Consider the following 22,184-nt stretch of genomic DNA (forward strand, 5'->3'; position numbering starts at 1 on the left):
CTGTACACAGACACCAGGGTGTGCACACACCTGTACACAGACACCAGCCCAGCTCCCGGGAACTGAGCTCAGGTGAGACACAGGCACTAGGGTCACCTCTAAGTTACTTGTTTTAACTTAAATTTCAGAAACCTGGCTCGAATGATTCATGAATGTCTTGTGATTCTGAACATTTTCATATCATTGCCATGGCAACCTGATGTGACAGAGGCAGGGGATAGAAAAGTCACAGAGATCTGACTAAAAAGATGTTGAGGCGGTTTTTAAGAGAAGTAAAAAAGGTGAAAACACAATCTAAAATACATTAAATGCAAAACATACCCCTGCAATGTCATATACATTCTGAAATGCAACAAACTGAGCCTGTGAAAGCACTAAGGGCAGATTCCTCTGCTACTGAAAACAGATGGAGATTTGAGTTCTCAGCATTAACACTGATGCCAGTCCAGCAATAACTGGCTGAAGCCAACAAAGAAAAGCATCTTTGCAAAGCAGGATGGCTGCTGGCTTCTGATCACCTTTACCATAGAAGTCTTCATCATCCTTCACCCCGAGTTATAACCATTATTCTTACTATTCAGCCCATTTTAGGATGTCTTGCTTGCTTTTAAGGATTAATATTTGATTTAACCTCTCAACTTCCTCAAGATGACTCTTTCTTTAAGCTTCAGTATTTATAAAAAAATTGCTTTATCTTTTTTTTCTTCTTCTTCCCCTTGCTTTTGCATCATTACTCATTTTGGAAGCAGATGCTGCAGTAAGACATGTGAGATTGAGCACACTTCAGAATATTAATGGTGGAACATTTCCTTTTAATGTCTTAATCACTGTCTTCTGAGGCTCTGGCTGCTTCATTTTGGATTTAAGAAGTGAATTCCAGTTAGCTAGTTTGTGCAAGAGGTACCAAAAGTACTACTGAGTTTCAATTTTTCTAATCCATCATTTTATTTTAATTTGAAATACAAAAAATAGGCAGAGTTTATTTCCAAATGTACCTTTTGACCTTGGCCTGATCAGACTAATTATTTCATAGCTCCATTCCCTTCCATTCTCACCAACTCTGAAGTGGTTTTGTGTCTGGGCACTTAAATTCAGTTTTGTGTCTGGGCACTCAACTTCAGTTGTAAAACAGCTTTGAGTTGGGTCAGAAGGTGAAGTCAGTCCAGGCAGGGAGGGAGGACCTTCCACTGCCCTGGACTTCATGTCCCATTTGTCTGTGAGAGGAGTGGTGGTCAAAGAGGGGAAGGAAAGGCACAGGACTGGTGTTGTTTGGCCTCCCAGATCGTCAGTTCTGCCCCCAGGGACAGAGGGACAGAAGCTGGTCCTGCTCCTGCACTGCTGACACGGCAGGAGGAGGAGCTGAGTTCCCTTTCAGTGCTCAGTCCCTCAGAAATCAGCAGTGCCCAAAGGTGCTCAGTGGTGGGATTACACGGGGCTGACAAGCCTCTTATCCACCAGCCACTGATCCTGGGCAGGATGGAATTCCCTCAGGAGACAACTCCCCCTCACCCCTTTCCCAGATGGCTCCATCTCCTCTCTGCTGTGCCTTGGGGCTGCAGTGAATTAAACACCAACATGTTATGCATGAATTTGCTCAAGGAATTCTTTGTCTGTTCATCAGTGATGGTTAATTGACCAAGAAATTTCATCGCTATATCAAAAAAGCTCAAATTAAAAATATTTTTTCTGGAAAAGTTTTATATTCTAAAATACTAATTCCAGGATGACTTTTTATTTTGACTTATAAGGTTAGTTCACTTTTGCTGTGAAACAATCCCAACTGCTTTAAAAATAAAATCTGAGTTTGCAAAAATTCTTCAATAATGTCATGAAAAGAACTCAGGCTGTACAGACTGTGTTCTAAGAGATGTTTTTGGTAACAATCTATTTTTAATGAGCACAATATTATCATATTATTACATAAACTGACGTGAATCTTTTGCTTTGGCAGGAGAAGGATGTGATGAATCCCACTGAGCTTCCGGAAGCTTTCAGGATCACTCAGAGGAAGCAAGAAGCTCCTTGAAGATCTGCCTACTGATTTTGTGCTTTTGGAGGGCATTATATTATTTCACATATTTCCTTTACTGACTTCAGAGCAGAGGTACATCCATACTGCTGCATTTCCTGTTCCCACCTTTCCTGACACACAAGACACAAAAACACTCTTTCTGGCCTTCTGTGTCCCAAACCCGACCTGATTAACTGGAATTCCCATTTTAGGAGCCCTTTGGGATTATGCTGAAGAAATGGACAGGAATGCTCCATTCACCAGCTCTACTACAGGAGCAAACAAATCCCCAGATGCCCACACAAATCTCTCCTGCAGCTAAGAAAAGCACCAACAAATCCAGAACACTTCCTACATAACATAGGCTTGGAATTATTACAAAGATTTCAATTCTGCCTTAATTTAACAACAGTTTATCTCGTTAATCATAACCCCATGTCTAGAGCATTCTCTTTTCTAATATGTCAGAGCAGGTATCTTTTCTGTGGCTCCAAATGGGAACAGGGAGGAAAGCAGTTCTCAGTGGAAGGGTACAAAGCCAAGTATTCCCAGCCAGGAGCAGCATTTTCACCCTCTCCTGCCCCTGGTCAGGAAACATTTCCAGAAGTTACCACAGTACTGCAGCCAGTACATTTCACAGACCAATTCCTACTCCATCTTCATGGCAGAAGAAAAGAAGGGGAGGTTTTCTATACACAACACATAAAAACCTAAGTGTTTAAGAACATTGTAAAATGATACTAAATTTAGAACATTCTGTGCCATCCACACAGAGAGTTATGAGAGAAGGTTAAACGTAATCCATGAGCACCAAGAATCAAAGTAATAAACAGGTAGATGTTGGAACTCTTGACTGGAGCACACAATCAAGAACACCTTGGAGTCTGACTGCTCTTCCCCTGCCTGAAGTAGCTGTAATGCCCTTGACACAGGTCCCCAGAAATGAGAGGACAAGCTGCAAGAACCCTGAGGAATATCACACTGAAAACCTGTGATCACTAGATTACAGGGGAATTAAACAGTTCAGGATAGGATGAGGAATAAATCCCTGTTGGAATGTCTAGATGGCCACTGCACAGATCTGTGCCACGGATCAGAACATTAAAGGAAACTAGAAATCAATCTCTAAAGCAGCACATCTATTAGAAATTCCCACCACAGGCCATGTCATGCACTAAGTCTTTTAGTCTTTAAAAATTAACCTTAATTTTTGCCCCAGTGTAGCAACTTTTCAGGGCTTTTCTGACTATTTGTATCATGACATGACCTGTCTCCTCTTCCAGTTCAACACTGCATTGAAAAAACAAGCAAGGTATTTTCCATTGGAGCTAGGGATTATCTTTAATTTTACTGCATGAATCTTTCATTATTTGCTTTATTTTACCAGATTTAATTGTTTTAATTTTGCCAGAGTACTTTCTTTTGGCCAGTTCTTACCTTTTTCCATAAGCTTTCTGACTCCTGATTTGGATTTGTTTGCTGATCAATCTGTCTCTCCACTCCCTACAGGGTCTCTGTAACATTCTTGGCTTGAGCAGTCATTCACCCAGTAGGTTTAAAAGCATTTCCTGCAAGGAATTCAAAAGTTTGTAAAGACAACTCTGGGAAGGTCTGCATTTTTGATTAACCACAGCAACCTCAAAACCATCAAGCCTCGCTGACACCCAAGGGTTGGAGCTCTTCAGCACAGTTGAATTCTCTGACTAGTTCCCTTAATTTCTCAAAGCTTGCCCTTTTGAAATAATTAAAAAAAGGTAATTAGTAACCCATTTGGTTTCTTTTTCTATTAATTTTAAACTGAATTAAATCAGGGTCACTCAATCCAGAGTTATTTCCCAGGCTCAGCTCTCCTCAGTAAGTCATCTCCTGCCATCCAGGCTGCACATTCTCCAGCCTGCTCTTGGTTCAATGGTCCGTGACAAGTGTGTCACCTGTCAGAAATCCCTGGGCCTACCCAAGGCTGGCAGCATCCTGTCTCCAAGCTGTAGGGAGGCAAATGGAGTTTTTCTTAGTGAAACAGCTGCATGAGTGAAATGGTCATAATTATTCCTCATCACAAATCACACCAAGTAAAATGTACCTGCAGCATTTCTTTTATTCTTATTGATGCTCTGGTTCATTTATAGTTAAATAAATAAAACACATTCTGATGTTGTGGTCTGGTGTGTACCAGTTGTGACTCCTGAGTCATAAACTGGAGGCAAAATCTTCAGCAATAATTAGAAATAGACTCTCACCAGAGCAAAAATGTGGAATCTCCCATTCACATCAATATCTTTTCACTCTCACAGGTCCCTTAACCTTAGCACAAATTTGTGAGCACAGAGCAGGAAAATCATTGAGAAAACTATGTCTCAGAACTAATTTCACTCTATTTCAGACAGGAAATGAACCAAATTACTCTCCTGGTGGATCAGACACATTTTCCTTTTCACATTCAGAGAAAACATTCAGACAGACTAACACACAATAGCAAATTGTATTTGATTCTTCTGCACCAAAATGGTCTTGTGATACTTAGAAAATCTCCCAAAGCTTTGGTAGCAACCAAGTGCCATCACTGACAGCCACTCCCAGCACTGCTGAGAACAGGACACAAAACTGGACTGGAAACCCTGATGTGCCCCTAAAGAACTTCTTAAGATAACACTTCTCCATGTGATTGAATTGCTAATGCAAGGCTTTCATATGATTAATTTAATGAATATTAAAACTGTGCTTTATTTTCATCTAGTTCTCATTACTTTCATAATGAGAAATTTGCGTGTATGCATCTGTGTGTAGGATAATGTGCTGGTATCGTGACTCAGGACAGATACAAAGGCAGAATGTGTATTCAGACTGCACTTGCCCAGGATCAGGTCAAATATGATGGTCTGGATGTATAAGCAGGTCCAACATGCAGTGAAAAACAAACCCAGGATTGCTTAAGAAAAAATGAACTAAAGGAAATGTTCAAACCCACCAGAATCGGTGAAAATGTCAAAAAAAATGACCTGTGGCTACAGGAACAGTTATCTGTTCATATGGCCAGGAGGAGAGTTGATTGATAAAGAAAACTATTTAGCATCTATTATTTTGAATGAGATTCAAAGTTACTTATTAACCACCACTTCCCTCCCTGCAAACCAACACCTACCAGCCTGTTGTGTAGCTTGTCACCTCTGCCTTGTTTTGGAGTTAAGCTGCCTTTTTATACGTATTGTTTTTATTGGATTGTCAGTATTACTCAGCTTTGCATACCTAAGCAGGTTCTTTTAAACCTATTTGCATTTAATTGTAAGAACACAAGTAAGTAAAGCTTAACTTTTTTCTTAATTAAACTCCAAACAACAAATCATCATTAGCACGACGCCCTGCAGGGACAGAGATTAGAGATACATGGCCAACCCTGAAAATCTGGTTTTGTGCCTGCAATGCAATATTTACAAAACTATCAGGACAGTTTGTTTGTTAAAGAGGCAAGAATATGTTAACAAATTATGTCAGAGTAAATGCTTTATGCAGTTCCATGTTCTCTTCCCCAGGGAAAAATCAGCCTGTCAGGAAGCAGCAGAAAGAAGCAGCAGTTCCATTGCCAACATTCCTAATGAGAGCTGACCTTGAGCTCATCCTTCCCTGACTCACAGCTCAGCACAGTCTGCTCCGTGCTGGGGATCCTCCTCAGCCTGCCCCATCCATGCCCAGTGTGCCCACATTCCAGGAACACACAGAACACACTTTGCCAGCTCCAGGCACGTTGTCCTGTCTTGCTGATAGGCAGGTTTGGCCATCTGTGACTACAAACAAATTCAGGGCAGGAACAAAAGGCTTTCAGATTTATTTTTGCACTGTCTTTGCTTGGAATGGTTCAAAGGGATGTATTCTACTTTCAGTATCAGAGAGGATAAATGTGACCCACGATCTGAACATTTCAGACCATGTTTCAATGTAATGAAGAGAGAACAGAATTTCATGGCTCCTGGTGGTGAGGACACTGCCAGGCTGGGCCACAGCATCAGGGACTTCACTAGACCTCATCTCTTTGGCCATGGGCTTGAGAGTGCCCAGCATGAGATGCTCTGCTCCATGATTAGTTTCTGGGAACTAAAATAAAATAAATACTAATGAACTGGCATAGCAGTATCACCAGTGTTCACACTGAATAACCATGAGTCACACCCTAAGGATTTCTGAGTATTTATTAAAGACTACAGTTCCTTTGTTTGTAATTGTCTTTTAAACCTGAGTCACAGAGCTATGGGTCACGTTTTCTAAGGTTCATTAGCAACTGTGATGTCTATAACCTTAATTATTTTTCATTTGTATTTATTTTTTGGAAAGCTGATATTTTTAAACAGCTAACAGTACCCATACTTGAGCTTTAAGGCAAAAAAGACACGTTATGAGTCATAACTCAGAATTCACAGAATCATAATCAATCACATTCTCTAAAGTAAAGGACTTGGCCTGCAAATAAAATCTCTGCCTGCTTTTGTGAGGGGGAGGAAGGGAAGGGGAGAGACACAGACAGATGGACAGAGATAGACCCTGTCTTGAGCCCACTGCAGAAAGTCAGGGAGCTCAGAAAAGCATCTCAGGATTTCCCTGTGAGTGTTACAGTTGTGAACTGTCAGCTAATTGAGTCTGCTCCCCAAATTAGCCTCAATGTTGAACTGAGATTAACAGTTCATGAAACAGCAATCTCTGCTGGTGACAATCACACATTCACTTTAAAGCAGACTTTTTCTTTCACTTTTCTGATACTCTAGAAATGCTTCTGGGTATGTAATTAAATGCTAATTAAAGAATATGAAGACCATGCCTGTCCCAGTGGATCAGCTTTTCCTTTGAGAGATTTTTGCCATTATTGTTAAGTTGATTGAGCTGAGCTATCAAGGTTTTCTCTTACTTTTTTTCCCCCTGAATCCCACCTCCTGCATTCTGGAGCTGAGAAGTTTCATCTCTTTAGTGCTGCATTATACAGTGCTGGTAGCTGTAATCTTAGTTTTCACTATGACCTCCTTTGCTTTATTGCCGCAGCTGACTCGTACAATTCATCATATTCTGTGTTTGCTGTTTCCTCCACTCTAATATTTTCATTTTGCTGCCTTCAGCTCCCTTCCCAGCTGCCCTGCACAGTGACCTGCAGGTACCCACTGCAGTTTTTGATTGCCTGAAGCCTGTGAGCAGCACCATTTGAATTAAAAGTGTATTCTGGGTTACCCAGAACAAGAAGAGTTTCGGTCTGGGGAGATCAGACATTAGGTGACACATTGTCCATCTGATTTTACTTGTACTTCAGTCAAGCCAGGAAGCCATTTATCATCTCTCCATTCTGTATTGATTTATGGCACTAGTAGCCATAACTCTTTTTCAGGCCTTGTGACTGATGCCTTTACATCAAATAAAACTTCTGAAGTCTTTGGCATTTGCCAATTTTTCCATGGAAAATTACAGAAATTGTATTACAAAGATGAATGTGTTAATAAGATTTTCTTTTTATGTCACCCATAAAATAAACAAAAGCAATGATTAATTCATTCACAGTCAATTAAGAAGGGGTTTTAGATTTTTTTTAATTAATTTGAAAAATAAGAGAAAGTTAAACATTTTTGTTAGCAAGCAGATTCCATGTTAATAATAGATTAACATACTGATATTATGGTTCACTGATGAAAGAGCTCCTGTAAACTTAACATGTGGCAGGAAAACTGTCACTGTCCCAGGGTCTGCTCCTCAGGATAAAGGTGCTGGAGATGATCAGGCCCTGACTGAGTTGCTGCAGCCCTGACTGCTCTCCCCCTTGAATAGTGCCTGGGATGATGCACAAACCTGTTCAGTCAATCTTGTGATTGCTGGAGTACCACTAATGCTCTGCTGCTTTGGGTCTGTCTGCTCTGACTCTTACCAACACATGTCAGTGGTGAACTCACCAAGTATGTAAAGGAATGTATCATTCATCAAAAAGCTGTTATTGTCATTCTATCATCAGCCCTTATGAATCGTATCCTACAGATACCTAATCATCCAAGAACTGTTATTAAATTCCATTAATGATTTTAATTTCTGTTGCACTCAAGCATTTGCAAAATTGAACTTACTTGCAAAGATGGGGTGACTTCGAGCCAGAGCTGTTTTCCTCAGCCCATGAAGGTGTGATGAGAACCTGAAGGATGAGCGCACATATTTATAAAGTTTCCAAGCAACACCACTCCTTAAAGTCTGAAAAACATATCAGAAGGCAAGATTATAAGAAGTTATTATAAGATTATTGGAAGCAATCCAGTAAATGCAAGTTCTCTGTCAATAGGCAACTTCTTCAAAACAGGTGTTCGATCACAACTAAAGGAAAGTCAGGAATATTGCACTTCTGACAGAAAAGCAAATGTTGTGGGATGTAGGAAAACCAGAGTAATCAATTCCCTGCATGTGGTGCTTGTAAGATCTCAGCTGCAGACTGTGTCCACTTAAGCAATAGGTGGAATGACTGGAGAAAAATCCAAGGAACACAAGAGCAATAAACAACCTGCAAACACAAGATATAAGTCTGGTTTGAAGGAACTGAATTTGTTTATTTTAGGGAGAAGAAGTGCAGCATAGAACTTCATGTACACAGCACGTGTACAGTGACTGAAAAGAAGAAAACAAGCTGTTCTCCCTGTCAACACGGGATAAGACTAAAAAACCCAAAAGGCCTCTGGCTGGACAGGGCACACAGCAGGCCTCGTAAGTACTGAGACAGACGGCCCACACAGGCCAGGAAATCATCCCCCAAATAACCTGCTTGGGGTTTAAAGGAGAACTCCTGAACTAAAGGACAGCTCTGCCTCATGTCAAGCAAAGCAGAACTAATCCTCTGACTGACCTGGTCTGGTGTGTTCTGGCAGGAGAACACGATGCCAGGGCTGTGGGGGTGCTGGGAATGTGGGGCAGCAGCTTCCCCAGGTGCCCACTGGGACTCCAGAGCTTTGGAGTCTCCACCCAGTCGTTCTGAAAAGATCACATACATTTGGGACTAGAAAACAAAATCCAGCTGTTTTGATGTTGGTGTTTATTGGGAATGGATAAATATGAACAGTGACTGCTTTGCTGTGTCCTCCAGGCCCCTCAGCCCTGCTCAGCTCAGTCCCTCAGCCCTTCCCGGCCAGAGGACAAGCCAAGCCTTTTAAGAAAACACATTAAGAACTTGATTTAGTAGGAACTGTTATTCCTGCAAAAAAACCCCAAATGTTTTCCAGCTCCTAGCTAATTCTCAGCAATAAACACCTGTGTCATACAGGGAGTTGGGCAAAGCCTTATTTGTTCAGTGTCACTGCTGGGGTGGGATTTGTCACTCCTGATCTCCCCCCAGAATAGGTCAAGCCAGTAGAGAATACTCTGGCACTTTGCTTTGGGCTTCTTGTGAGCCATTATTACTTTGAACTGAAAAAGGAGACAACAACCTTTTTTCCTCTGTTATCTGGATAAAATGAGCCCAGTAAGAGAAACAAAAATTAAGTTCACCTTAAAAAATGCTTTTGGGGAATGGAAACCTTGATTCGATGTGACAATCCCAATAATATTTTCCTATTTTATTTGGAGTTTTCTTCAGGCTGTGGGAAAACAAATTAAAAAAGAAAATAAAATTATTTGGGCGGAGAGAAGATAGAGAAACTGTTAAAAAAAGGGCACAAACCAGAGATTGAAATCAAACAAAAATATGAAATTAAGTATACTTTAGGTATATTTAGTATTGAATAACAGTAATTAAACCTGGTAAACTTTTTGTGATGTATGTTTTTAAGCAGTTACAAAGCAGGTTATAGTTGTTGCTAACTGCTTTTATAAGACCAGCATTTTCAGAGACAAGGATCAGACCAGATTTTAAAGTTTGCCCTTACAGTACCAAATAACCGTTTTATTTCAATGGTATATTATCCAATATTTATCTAATGCACATCAGAAGAATAGAGTCAGAGGATTAAACACATTCTGAAAACTGTGTTTCATCCTTCTTTAGGAATTTGAATGTTCCCTTTCCTGTAGCACAGCTCAGACACCTTTCCTTGGACAGGCACCTGCTCTGGAGCCATCCAGTCACACACTGGCTGGGTTCTGGCTCAGGAAATGACTGGGAACAAAAGGATTTTTGTCACAAGATCTGAGGCCACTCTGCTCTGACATCCTTCCACAATTCCAGGTGAGTGCTGAAGGTCCAAAGGCAGGCAGGTACATCCCTCATGTACAGATGGATTTTCACAGGGAGCCACGATGTTTGCAGCTTTGTGTGTCCAGCAGAAGGAAGAAATGAGCCCTCAAGGAGCAGGAAATTCAAGGCTCCATTAGTCCAAGTGCTTCCTTTTTAGCTTTTGTATGTTTATTACTTTCAAACCTGATTGAAATGATGTGCTATCCAATCCCCATATTTTATTATTTGGTCTTACATATCTTTCACTCAGGTGACTGACCCTAGTTCCCTGCAGTCATTCTAATAATAAAAGAAGTCTGTTAATATGATTTCTTCCATAGATCATTTAGTATTCATCACACCTGGATAACATAAATGATTTATGTTGTGAAAGTGGAAGAAGCAGCCTACAGTTCTGTTCAGAACTGCAATTTTCAGGCACCTTTAACAGTGCCTTATTATATCTTTATTATGCCAACTGACCCATTTTCACTCCAGATCATCTGATGGAAAATGAGGTTTTGGTGAAACTATAGAGTAGGAATTCAATATTATGTTATAGTATTGGCTGGTCATAAGGCCCTTTCTTTATGTAGGTCTGATTTCATGATAGTAACTTGATTAATATATGAATGGGAAAGAAATAGGGTTCAATAGGGTTGAAATAGCAGAATTAAATCCTGCTTCCATGGAATTTAATGAGGTGAGGATTTCATCTCTGTCCTTACACTTTCAAAATCAAACTCCTAAAAATATTTAAAATATTTAGTCCTGATGGAATGTTGGATCAGTTATAGGGACATAAAAGCTTCCTTAATACCTTGGAAAGATGCAGCTATGTTAAATTCAGGCTATGAACACATTTTATAGGAAAGAAAACATTTACTGATGGGAAAAGTTCTGTACTTAATATTCTACTTAGATTTAACAACATACAGCAAGATAATAAAACTTATGAAAGTAAAAGAGACAACAGTGCAGTGAAAAAAAATCTAAAAAGGACAATTTTATTTTATCAGCTCCTAAGGAAGAATAGGAATAATCCTGGCAGGTCTTGCTTACGAGCTGCACTTCAAGTGTAATTTTCATTTCATGTTAACCAGGAATGAAGGTAGCACCACGTGTTCTTATCTTTCACTGAATGCTGGGAATATTTGAAAGATTTTCAGGCCGTTAGGGAGGATTAAAAAGAAGATTAACAATCTCACTTTTTGTTCAGTACCATGTTCAGTATTTTCACTGGATGCAACAACAGACTTCTCCACGAGAAGAGCTCTAACTATCTCACAGCTGCAGAAATATTCCCTTTGCCCAGGTGGATCCTTTCTTTTGCCATGGTCGCTGAACCAGCTTGAGCTCAGGTCATGGTTGGAGTTTGCTGGCAGTAAATTCCCTTTTCCCTGTCACACCACAGCTCTCCAAGGCTCTGTCCCAGTTCACCACATTTGTGCTCTACAGAAACTACCTAGAGATGGTGGAAAACACTGATAGGAAGTCAATGGCAACACCTTATAATGAACTTTTGCTTATACCTTACTTTTCCTAACTTGTAAAATACCATAAGCACCAGCAGTACAGTCTTCTTCTCAATATTTGAGAGCTCTACGAAATTAGGTTATAACACATGGCTTTGTGAGCAGTAGCAGATTTAGCCTCAGGTCCAAGTTATGTGCACATAAATTGGGAGGACAGCAGAGTGAAAAAACCTCAAACACACAGCCTTGGATGTATTTCCAGGTGCCAGCACTTCAGCTGCTACTCAGCACCTGAGTGTCCAGGATCACACACAGGCACACCCTGCACTTGAGGGAGAAGAAAACTGCAGAAACAAGTCAAGGAATTAAATTATTCCTTGCACTAATTCAGTCTATTTTTGGGGAAGTCATATGGGATGTAATGTAGTCATCACTAACCCTGAATAACCAAGCACCACAACAGCAGGACCTGCATTCTGTCACTTCTGACTTGCCAGGACACCATATTCCTTAATTTCAGTGTTCACTGGGGAGATCTGTGCTCACCTGGATTATGAGTCAGTTGTACAGGTGTATTTTGTCATTTATTATTTGGAAGGATACACCTCAAACAGAAATAACAATTTCTGTGCAGTCTCACAGTTCACTTTATTAATCTTTGGCTCTCACTATACTATTTTTCTGCACCCTGCATTGCATCCTTTATACTGGAATGTTTACAACTTCCAATTAGGGCCAGCAAGATTTCTTTTCTCTTTTATTAAGAGGATCTAGTTGCTTTTTCACTTTGCTAGGATAGCTGCTTTAAGGGCCTTATCTTTGAACTGCTGAGACATGTCTAGGTTAGATCCTGTAGCTGCAGCAGAGACAGATCACAAACTCATGATTACTGACGCCCCCAGCAAATTCTGAGTCTGGTGACCTTCAAGTGTGTTGGAAGCCCATCTGTTTGGACAGGCTTTGCCTGCCAGGGGGCCTTTTTGTCTAATTTCAGTGTTATCCCTTTTGTCTTAACTAAAGGAAAATTAACTAAAGTTAATGTAACTGAAGGAAAGTTAACTAAAGGAAGTTCCATGTGCAGGCACATAGTGCTGTTCAGTGGGTAACAGTTTTCCTCTAGTCCTTGCCCCAGAAACCTCCTGCAACACTGAATGCAGTGTGTGACTGTCTCTGCTGCTGACTTGAGACCCATGTAGCTAAAACTGTCTTCCTAAATTCAAGCCAAGGGAGAAATTTTGACAATTCCACCACCATTTAATTCTTTTAATAGCTTTACTATTGGCTGTCCCAATGCATTAATTTAGAATGAAGCTACACTGAATTAGTCATATCTATAAAAGCTCTTCATGGTTGTACTTGTTATACTAAACTGAAGCATTTCCAGCTGGTATGGCAGCTTGGGAGGCTTTTTTGGTAGAAATGTCATGTAATTTACCAATGGGTACAAAATAAGAGTTACTTCCAATTTGTTTTACAGGTCTTACTACATTAGTGGTGCGTGCACTTCCTCAGGGAGGCTGGGAAAGCTGCTGTTAATCCCGTTCCCACAGAACATGTTCAGCACCTTGCTGGACCCACTGGATGTGAAAGTGGAATGTTCCTCAGGCAGTCTTTCATGGAATGGGGTCCAGTAACTGTTCAGGCAAAGAAAACTTTGAATTGGGAGAAATAAATAGGAGAACTGACGCTAAACAGAATAAATGTTTATAACTTCCGTTTATAACTTCCAGTCACCCAAACTACAAAGTTATGTAGACAAAATAACAGTGCAAAGACCAGGCTGACAAGGAGCTGCACAAGAGACCACACAGCTGAACAGGAAAGGAGCTGGAAACTCCTGTGCTTGGGAAAGAATCTGGATAAAAACAATAGTAATAAATTGACTCAGTTCCACCATCAGATGCACCATATGGTCATACCAGCCCTCGTCCAAAACAACTGAGAAGGCACAGGGAACAGGGATTAAATGAATGGGAGGATCCTGGGATCCCACCTCTCAGGGACAATGCTGCCTTTAAAGGTCTGCAGAACAGCAGAGTAACCAGACATTTCCCCTCAGGATAAAAGCAACCAAGGAGGGAGATAAAGGTGGTAAAAAAAAAATTTCCTAACTGAGCTCCTTCACAAAATTTTGTAAAAATCATGAACTGAAGGTAACAAACTTATGCTTCACTTTATTCTTCAGAAAGGGGTGTGGACCAGTTTACAATCACCTGACAATCCCTGGACAACTCAGGGAATTCTTCAGACATTGTCTTCTATTAATTCAAACGTATCAATTTCTGCTACCAAATACAGAAAGTTTTTATATATTCAGTCACAAAACTACTTTAAAGGAGTTGACATTTTTTTGTTAATTTGATCACCTCTGTGACTGAGAAAGAAAAAATGGTTTCAGTTTTTCTCTATAAAATTTGCTACTTTTGGTGAATATTTGCATCTTTTGATCCACATCTTGCACTTTCAATACTTTTCTCTCTTGTAAGATTATAGTGAATGAAATAACAAACTGGAATGGATAACCTGAAATGTGTAACAGATACTATCTGCTAAATTCTTTCAAGTTCAAATACCGTCAACTTTCTTTTATCCTTCCTCTGCAGAGGGGTAGTTTACATTTAGAGTTCCATCCATAACAAACTCCACAGAATACACAGAGGTGTTTTAAGCCTGAACATATTTCTGATGTCTATTAAAATCTGAAGCTTAGTTGTTCCTTCTTTCATTTGTTACAGTGCTTTGTTTAGTTACAGATGGTATTAGCAGCAGTTTTTAATATCATCCTCATCCTAGAACAGGGCAAAGATAACGGTTCAGTTTTCCCAAGATCATTATGTCTCCAAAAGCTCAAAAGAGTCACGTCTTCAAAGCAGAAACATAAGTTAGAGAGAATTCATGATGAGCAATGATTAAAAAACACTGACTCTCACAGAAGCCAACAATTAATGACAATTCTAAATCTAGAACTGAGTTTTGAAACCCATTTTCCTTGTAGTGTTCCAGGGACATTTTTCTTCTTGGGGGAAAATAAACTCTCAGCCCATTTACAAGCCAGCACATAATCCTGTGGCTCTCAAAGAATATAAAATAAACAGCACTAAATCTCCTCCAGTTTTTTATCTTTCCCACTTAATTAAAAAATTTACTTCAAGCAAAAGATGTTAATAACTGAGGTTCTTTGGCCTGTGAGAAGTTACATAACTCAGGGAAACCCAGATGGAGAAAATTTGAGTTGAACCACAGTTAAATTTGAATCACCAGAGATATCTTCAAATAAAACTAGTGAGAGGAAGATTCAGCACTGCAAAGGGCTATTTCTGCTTGGTATGATTCACTCTGGAAAACGAGCCATTTTGAGATGAAATAAGGCTCAAAGGCAGCTGAACAGGCACCACCTGCTGAAGGAAGGGCTTGGGGCACCTGGGAACTGCTCTGATTGTCCCACCCAAAAAGGAAAAGGTGACTGTGCCCACTGCATGGCACAGCCACAACACACCCATTGCACTGAAAGGCTCCATCAGCAGGAAGGATTTTTCCTGTAATTGCAGAGTGGCTCAGTGCAAACAATTTTTTCTTTTAGATTTGCCTGACAAGCCTTTAAAGCCTCCTTTACTCAGAGATCCAGGGGCAAGCGTTGCCTAACAGAGAAAAATGCTACACCCAGCATCCAGGAGATCCAGCTGCAGAATGGGCTGTGCAAAACTATAACAAAGGAATTGGCTGACAGCAGGAATGGAATTGTTTATCGAGGAGTTAGAAGATTTAAACCCCATCTTATCTTGGTGTATCAGCTCAGTCCTGGGTAGAACATCCCAAAGCACTGGTACAGAAATGCTGGAGCGGTTTACATGGAGCAGACACACCTACCTGGAGAGTTCCAGAGGGAAGAGGAAGCATGATTCAGAATTTACTCCCTTAGGGCAGGGTCACACCTTTACCTGAGTTAGAGTCAGTCTCGTGCTCTGTGGATCTTAGTCCTAAACAAGCTGCAGACCTGAGCTGAATAAATAAATGCAAGAAAAGCAAAATGTTATAGAGTAACACTTTGTTTCTTATGAAATCCCCAATGGCACATTTCAAGCTTCAATGTGTGTACAGTGAAAACAACTAACTAAAATAAATCAAAGTGTATTTTCTTTCCAGAGAAAATTGGACCCATTCCAGGGTCACTTACAAAAAGTGAAAACAGAAAAGAAGAGAGAGAAAAGAAAGGAAGAAAAAAAAAAGAAAAAAATAAGAAAGAAGAAAAAGAGAGGAGGACTGTTCCAGAGAATTGAGAAACAGGATCGTGTTCTCTTGCCATTCTATGTGAACAATTTTCAGCCTCTGCAAGCTTTTATAAATGAACAATTTTTACTCTCCCTTGACCCGTTTAGGGAGTTCATTTCACTCTCTGTTGAAAGGATAATTTGTATTAAAACATAGAAACATTTTGTGCAAGACTAAGGCCTCCCCAGCTCTTAGTTGAGGTTTCACCTGCTCCCAGTGTCCCTCTCCACTGCCCTCTTTGGAATGAACACCCAGATCCTGAAACCTCTCTCACCAATGTGTGCAAGAACATTCCTTGGCAACATGACTCACTCCCGTGTCTTGGCCTCATTAGTAAGCCAGGCAGATGCCCAGATATCAGTGCTGTCTGTAGCACAGACATTTTTATGTAACAGCTCATTATTTATATATAAATGGATAATGCCTTGCCTTGGGAATACAGCATCAATTTTCAGTAGAACATTAGTAAGATTCACTCATACTTGGAAGTGTCTTGTTTATTTAGTCCACTTCATGGTTTTCTTCTTTAAATTCTGCCATGAATTATGCTTACTTAGAAGAAAATAACCCCCCTGTGGGATATTTTCCCCTGAATGCATTGAATATTCTAAAATGTCAGTGGCAGAATCTCTTAGGGTGTAGCAGTTGACAGTCTGCATACTTTAATCAAGCCAGAAAGTTTTAATTATACTGCTAGAGGCACCTCATTTACATTTATTTTCTTTAATAAAGACACTATGAGAAATTAGGGAGGAAAAAAAGAGAAAAGGTAGAGGCTGCAGTTCTATGGAAAGAAAGAGGAGGGCACTCCTCTGTTTCTTAAACACAGCCAAGTGCCAACAACACCATGAAACAGTCACAGTCTTTCAGCTTGGCAAAGATGAAGCCCAACCTGTAACCCCACACTGGCAGCTCCACATGAACCATGTCCCTCAGCACCACATCCTCACATCTTCTGAACACCTCCAGGGATGGGAGTCAACAACTTCCCTGGGTATCCTCTTCCAGGGCCTGACAAGCCTTTTGGTGAAGACATTTTTCTTAATAACCCAGAATCATAGAATATCTTGAGTTGTAAAGGACCCACAAGATCATCAAGTCCAGCTCCTGGCCTTGCATAGGCCCATCCCCAAGAGTCACCCCCTGTGCCCCAGAGGATCATCCAAACCCTCCTGGAGCTGCCCAACCACCGTCTGGGGGAAGAACCCTTATTATCCCATTGTTATTATCCCACCTCCTCTGGCAGAATAAGGCCATTTTCTCTTATTTTCTTGTGCTATCACTTGTTACTCACAAGAAGAGACCCACCCCACATCAATACAAGCTCCTTTCAGAGCTTGTATTGAGAAAGTGAGAAGGTCAGCAGAGTTCAGGGGGACAATCCCTGCCCTGGTCCTGCTGGTGCAGTGGTGTGACAGTGGTGTGACAGAAGCCACTGGCCCTGTTGGCCACAGGGGCACAGAGCCAGCTCATGTTCAGCCCAGCACTCCCAGGGGTTTTCCCTGCAGGAGCTTTCCAGCCCCAGGCACTGCAGAGGTTATCCTGACCCCAGGCAGGACCTGGCACTCGGCCCTGCTGACCCTCACACCATGGTGTCTGTCAGCCCCTGGCTCCAGCCTGCCCAGTCCCTCTGCAGAGCCTCCTGCCCTCAGCACACAGCACTCCTGCCCAGCCTGGTGTCCTCTGCAAAGTGCCTGTGGGTGCTCTCAGATCCTCCCCCAGAAAGGTGTCAAACAGTTCTGGCCTCAGCACCGAGCCCTGGGGGCACCACAGTGACCAACCACCCCCTGGATGAACCCACTGCCCGGGCCATCCAGCCCGTGTCTGTCCCACTGGACAGTGACCCCATGGAACAGCCAGTGAGATCATTTGTTTTCTTCTACACCAAGGAAGAGAAAATTGTATGTTTGATGCTATTAATTATAATGCTTTTGGATACTGTAACTGCTCTAACAATAGCAGGACCTTTAAATAAAATTCTCCTCCCTCCCCTTTTCCCTTTCCCTGTCTCCTGGCAGTCAGCACTGGGAATGGGCAGCCCTGTGCAGTTGGAATTGTGCACCTGAACAAATACAGCTGTAAGAACAGCGTGTGTCCTGCCCTATTTAAGCTCACCTTGAACAATGTCAAGGCAGGGGATTTTAGCTTGGGAAATGGAGCATCAAGCATAAGGCCTTATCAGATGCCTGCTCTGGGAAAGAAAGGCACCATTATAAAATATCTGTTGGCCTTTTAAATTGATTAAAGAGATAAAAAGCAGAAGGACTCTGCTGTCATCTACTGAAACAGTTTTCTCCTCATCTTAGAAGGACAGCATAATTTCTCACCAAAATTTATTTCAGATTTAAATGTTATCCTATCATCATTTGAGTCACTATGTCACCTACTGTTGAATAATATTTTTATATCTATTTTATTAAATATACGCAATTAATGATTTACTTTTGATGGCCTGTACTTTTGGGGCTGAGTTCATAATTTGCCTTATGGTGGGTTTTTTTTTGAGGATGAGCTCATCAGCCACAGGGTTCCTGACTTCATTCCAAATCAGGCAGCTCTTTCTCTACAAATTCTCTTTAATCTTCATTTGGATTCCCTGTATTTCTCCCCCTAGTCTGAAAGCACTATTTATGTAGCATTACTGTTACAAGTTTTCCTCATTCTTTCCACACCATAGGTGGCAGCACTCTGAGTGAGAAAAAAATCTCTGTGCCATGAGTAATGGCTGGAAGTTACAGATGGAAGCTACAGGATAACAGGAGCATTACTGTACAGCCCAGCAGCAGAACACACACCATGGTTAACATTGACTGAAACACCAGATCAGGTCTCTTTGCAGTTGTCTGGTTTGACTGAGCAAATAAATACAGCACATATAAAATGCTTTAATCACCCCAAAACAGATATACCAGCTTGAGGAGGGATTTAATGTCTAATACATAAATTACACGGGGTTTAAACTCCCAGATGCAAAGACACAATACTGGATTACATGGACTGTAGGTAGCACATAAACTGAAGGGGGAGTTCAGTAAAAAGTTATTCAGATAAAAAATCTCAGCTTCTCTAAATTATGACAAAGGATGAATTCCTGAAAGAGTTATATGTCACGTCCCTCACTGCAGGTGACCAACCTAAGCATTTCTCTGCCCACCCTCCTGCAGGTCCTGCAGGTTTCAAAGCACACTGCAAACTCATTTCCTCTTAAAAAAACCAAAAAACCAAGCAAAGCTCTCCCCACCAAAACAAACAAACAAACAAACAAAACCCAACCCAACCAACCAAACAAAAACAAACCCAGAAATTGGTTTCTTTCCCGAAATGACCAGGAAAAGAGTGAGAGTTTCCTTCCCCTTGCTTTTAGACAAACTCCCCCATTGGAGCAGTGGCCCAGGCTCCATTTTCTCTCTGTCTTTAAAGTGGTGTTGAAACCTATGGAACTGCCCCCTAAGAAAAATGATCAGGGGCAAAGACAGAGGTGCTTCCAGCTTCCTCTGGAGGCTGTGGCACCGTCCATAGGAGAATCCAGGCACTGCTTGCTGGGGGGAGAAGAAAGGTCGAGTGCTTCTCCCTGACCCAGGACCAGCAGCAGGCACTGGGGAAGGTGGATTCCTGGCTCACCCACAGAATGAAAGGACAAATGAAATCCAAACAGGAAGGAAGACAACCAAAGGAAAAGGGATCCTTGAGGAAAAGTTATCCATGCCTCTCCTTTTCCCTTCTGTTCAATGGAGCCCATTGTGCAGAGCAGGGACAGCCCTGCCCCTGCAGTGCCTGCCATGGAACAACAGCCTTACAACTGTTCCCAGCTGAACACAGGTGTCCCCCTTGGATATTTTTCTGGCCAGACAGACAGTATAATAATTTTTTGGAGATAATCCACAACCATTTTATAAAGAGAATTGTACATCTTCTCTGCCACTAATTATAGTAATCATCTTCCTTAATAACAAGCCAAGGGCTTGTGCCAGAGCAACTAATTTTGCTTATACTCCCAACTCCAAATTGCTACTACATTGTCCAACCTTCTATCAATTAAAATTGTCTAAATATTTAGTTAGACTTTAAGGCAAAGGAAGTAATCATATTTTCTTCAAGATGTAGATTGGTTTCTCACTGTAGATTGTTAAGCAACACTGGATTCAAGTGTGAAGCAGAAGAAGGAACCACATCTTGGGGTCCTTCTCAGGAGAGTGGGTGACAGTTATTCTGTAATGCCATGTTTAAAAGAAAATAATTCTTTTGGTTATAAAGTACCTTAAAAACACTGGTTACATCAGTGACAACATTTTTAAAGCAGCCCTTAATATTATTTCAGTTTTGAGATAAGGATTAAACAAGTCAGCTATGCCAGCAGTGTAATCCAGTAAGTGTCAAAAATTGTATGAATCTGTTTGAAATTAATGCTCACTAGTCTGAGAGCCAAAGAAATGAAACAACGGGAGTAAAGTGATGACGGATATACCTGGTACAAACAGTGAAATAATGGCATTTTAACATCAGTGACATTCAGAATATTCTCACAGAGATGTCATGACCAATCTGAAAATTAGTTATGATATTGAAAACTACAGCATATGTACAAATATGTCAAAAGTTCAACATATTTAGAGAAATTTAAATAAAGACAATATAAAATATTGCATAAGTATTGTTTCCTGTAAATTCCTCATGGTATTTCCTGTATTCTTAAGAATAAATACATTTAGTCTGTCCTTTAGGCATCATGTAAGTAATGTTAGTTTAATTCTGTTCCATACTTTACCAATTATAATGGTTTTTTGGGTTTAAAATTATTTATACCTATGCAAACAAGACATTTTCAAGTGGGATTGAATTTATTGCCTCTGCATAGACTATGGCAAAAGGCTGAATTCTCTGTAGCTGGCTTGAGCTACATTTCTCTGTTATCTGGGCTGGGAATTTAAGTTTTGCACTCAGAAATTCTTAGTTAGACACACAGTAAACGCTGGTCATGCCCAATCCCTTTGCCAGCTGGAGGACAGGCACCTGCACATGTTCACAGTCTGACCAGATAAACTGCACACCCACCTCTCTCTCTCCCCACCCCCAACACTTTATAAATAAAAGAATTATTCTTGAACACTAGCCATGTGATTGCCTTGAAATGATTTAGATGTTGCATGTCACCAGTGCCTTGGTTTGTTCCCATGCAAGTCAAGAGGGCAACAAGAGCCGGGGGTTCTCCAGGACAGGGCAACACCCCCCAGCATTTCTGTGCTCTCCACTGCAGGTACCAAATGTCAAAATGTTCAACTTACTGGGTCGTAATGGAACTTCAGTTCTCTGTTTCTTCACAGCCTTACTGTCCTTAAGTGTTCTTGGGAGATTAGGATAACCTTGAGAACAAAAGGAAAAGCAGAAGTAATTTATTGTAAGCAGTACAACCACAGAGGGTATTATGTTGATAAGGGAATAGCCCTGGAACATGACAAATGCAAATAAGGCAGGCAGTAATGCACTGCATGTTTAAGAACTGCTTATATAACAGGGAAGTTCTGGGGAAATGATTTCACATCTAGCATGGCAGCTTCTGATATATTCTGTGAGCTCCAAAATGCTGTTCTTGGAGATGAATCACTGCTTACCAATCCTCTCTCCCTCAACACAGAAATACATTCATACATGCACATTGGGAAAAATTATTAATAAGAACAAGTAGAATCAATTGAAAAAAACCTATAGATTTTAAAAACTGTATGCTTATGGGATGAATTTGAAGTCAGACTGCCAGCTCAAAGCATGGCTCAAATCACTGCAGCCAAGGTTTAAACGAGACAAGATATCTATGAGGTCATTAGAAGGGTAATCATCAGAACAATATAAGTAGAGGTAAGTAACTTCAAAACCACTCAGAAAACAATGCCCCACAAATTATATGAAGATATAAAATTAAAAGGGGGAAGCATGATTGTTAGTAGCTCCAGGTTTTTCTTAGAGAATACAACTTTTTTCACTCCTGCTCCACTGAAAGCATTTCAGATCTTCCAAGATTTTAGCGTGGCATCTCTAGATGTTCATGTAGCTAATGGACAAAGGGGTTCTAGTCCATCCAAAGTGCTGTTAAGCAAGTGGGAATTAACACAGCAAACTGAATTTAATATTGATTTTCCATCTCTTCACCCCAAGGTGTCCCTGTGCCCCCAGCTGACACTGCACTAGGATTTGCTGCTCTCTGCCCTGCACGAGGTTTTGAGATGCAAGGAAGCAATTCTCTCTAAACACACTTGAAGCTTCCATTGGTTTCCCTGTTACAAAA

General features: G+C 40.8%; 1 protein-coding gene across 2 annotated transcripts in view; it reads right to left on the bottom strand.

The window, feature by feature from the left end:
* The window catches only part of ATP10B (ATPase phospholipid transporting 10B (putative)), a 200,122-nt gene that overhangs the window by 171,033 nt on the left and 6,905 nt on the right, over positions 1-22,184 (bottom strand). For both annotated transcript variants that reach the window (XM_027643440.1, XM_027643439.1), the window contains exons 3-6: positions 21,187-21,264; positions 15,503-15,634; positions 8,095-8,159; positions 3,449-3,579 (exon numbers count right to left, since the gene is read on the bottom strand). The gene's annotated coding sequence lies outside the window, so the exon portion shown is untranslated. The remainder of the gene's footprint in view (positions 1-3,448; positions 3,580-8,094; positions 8,160-15,502; positions 15,635-21,186; positions 21,265-22,184) is intronic.

This window comes from Corapipo altera, unplaced genomic scaffold (assembly GCF_003945725.1).
Source record: "Corapipo altera isolate COAL_440 unplaced genomic scaffold, ASM394572v1 75, whole genome shotgun sequence".
In the NCBI taxonomy this organism is placed as follows: Eukaryota; Metazoa; Chordata; class Aves; order Passeriformes; family Pipridae; genus Corapipo; species Corapipo altera.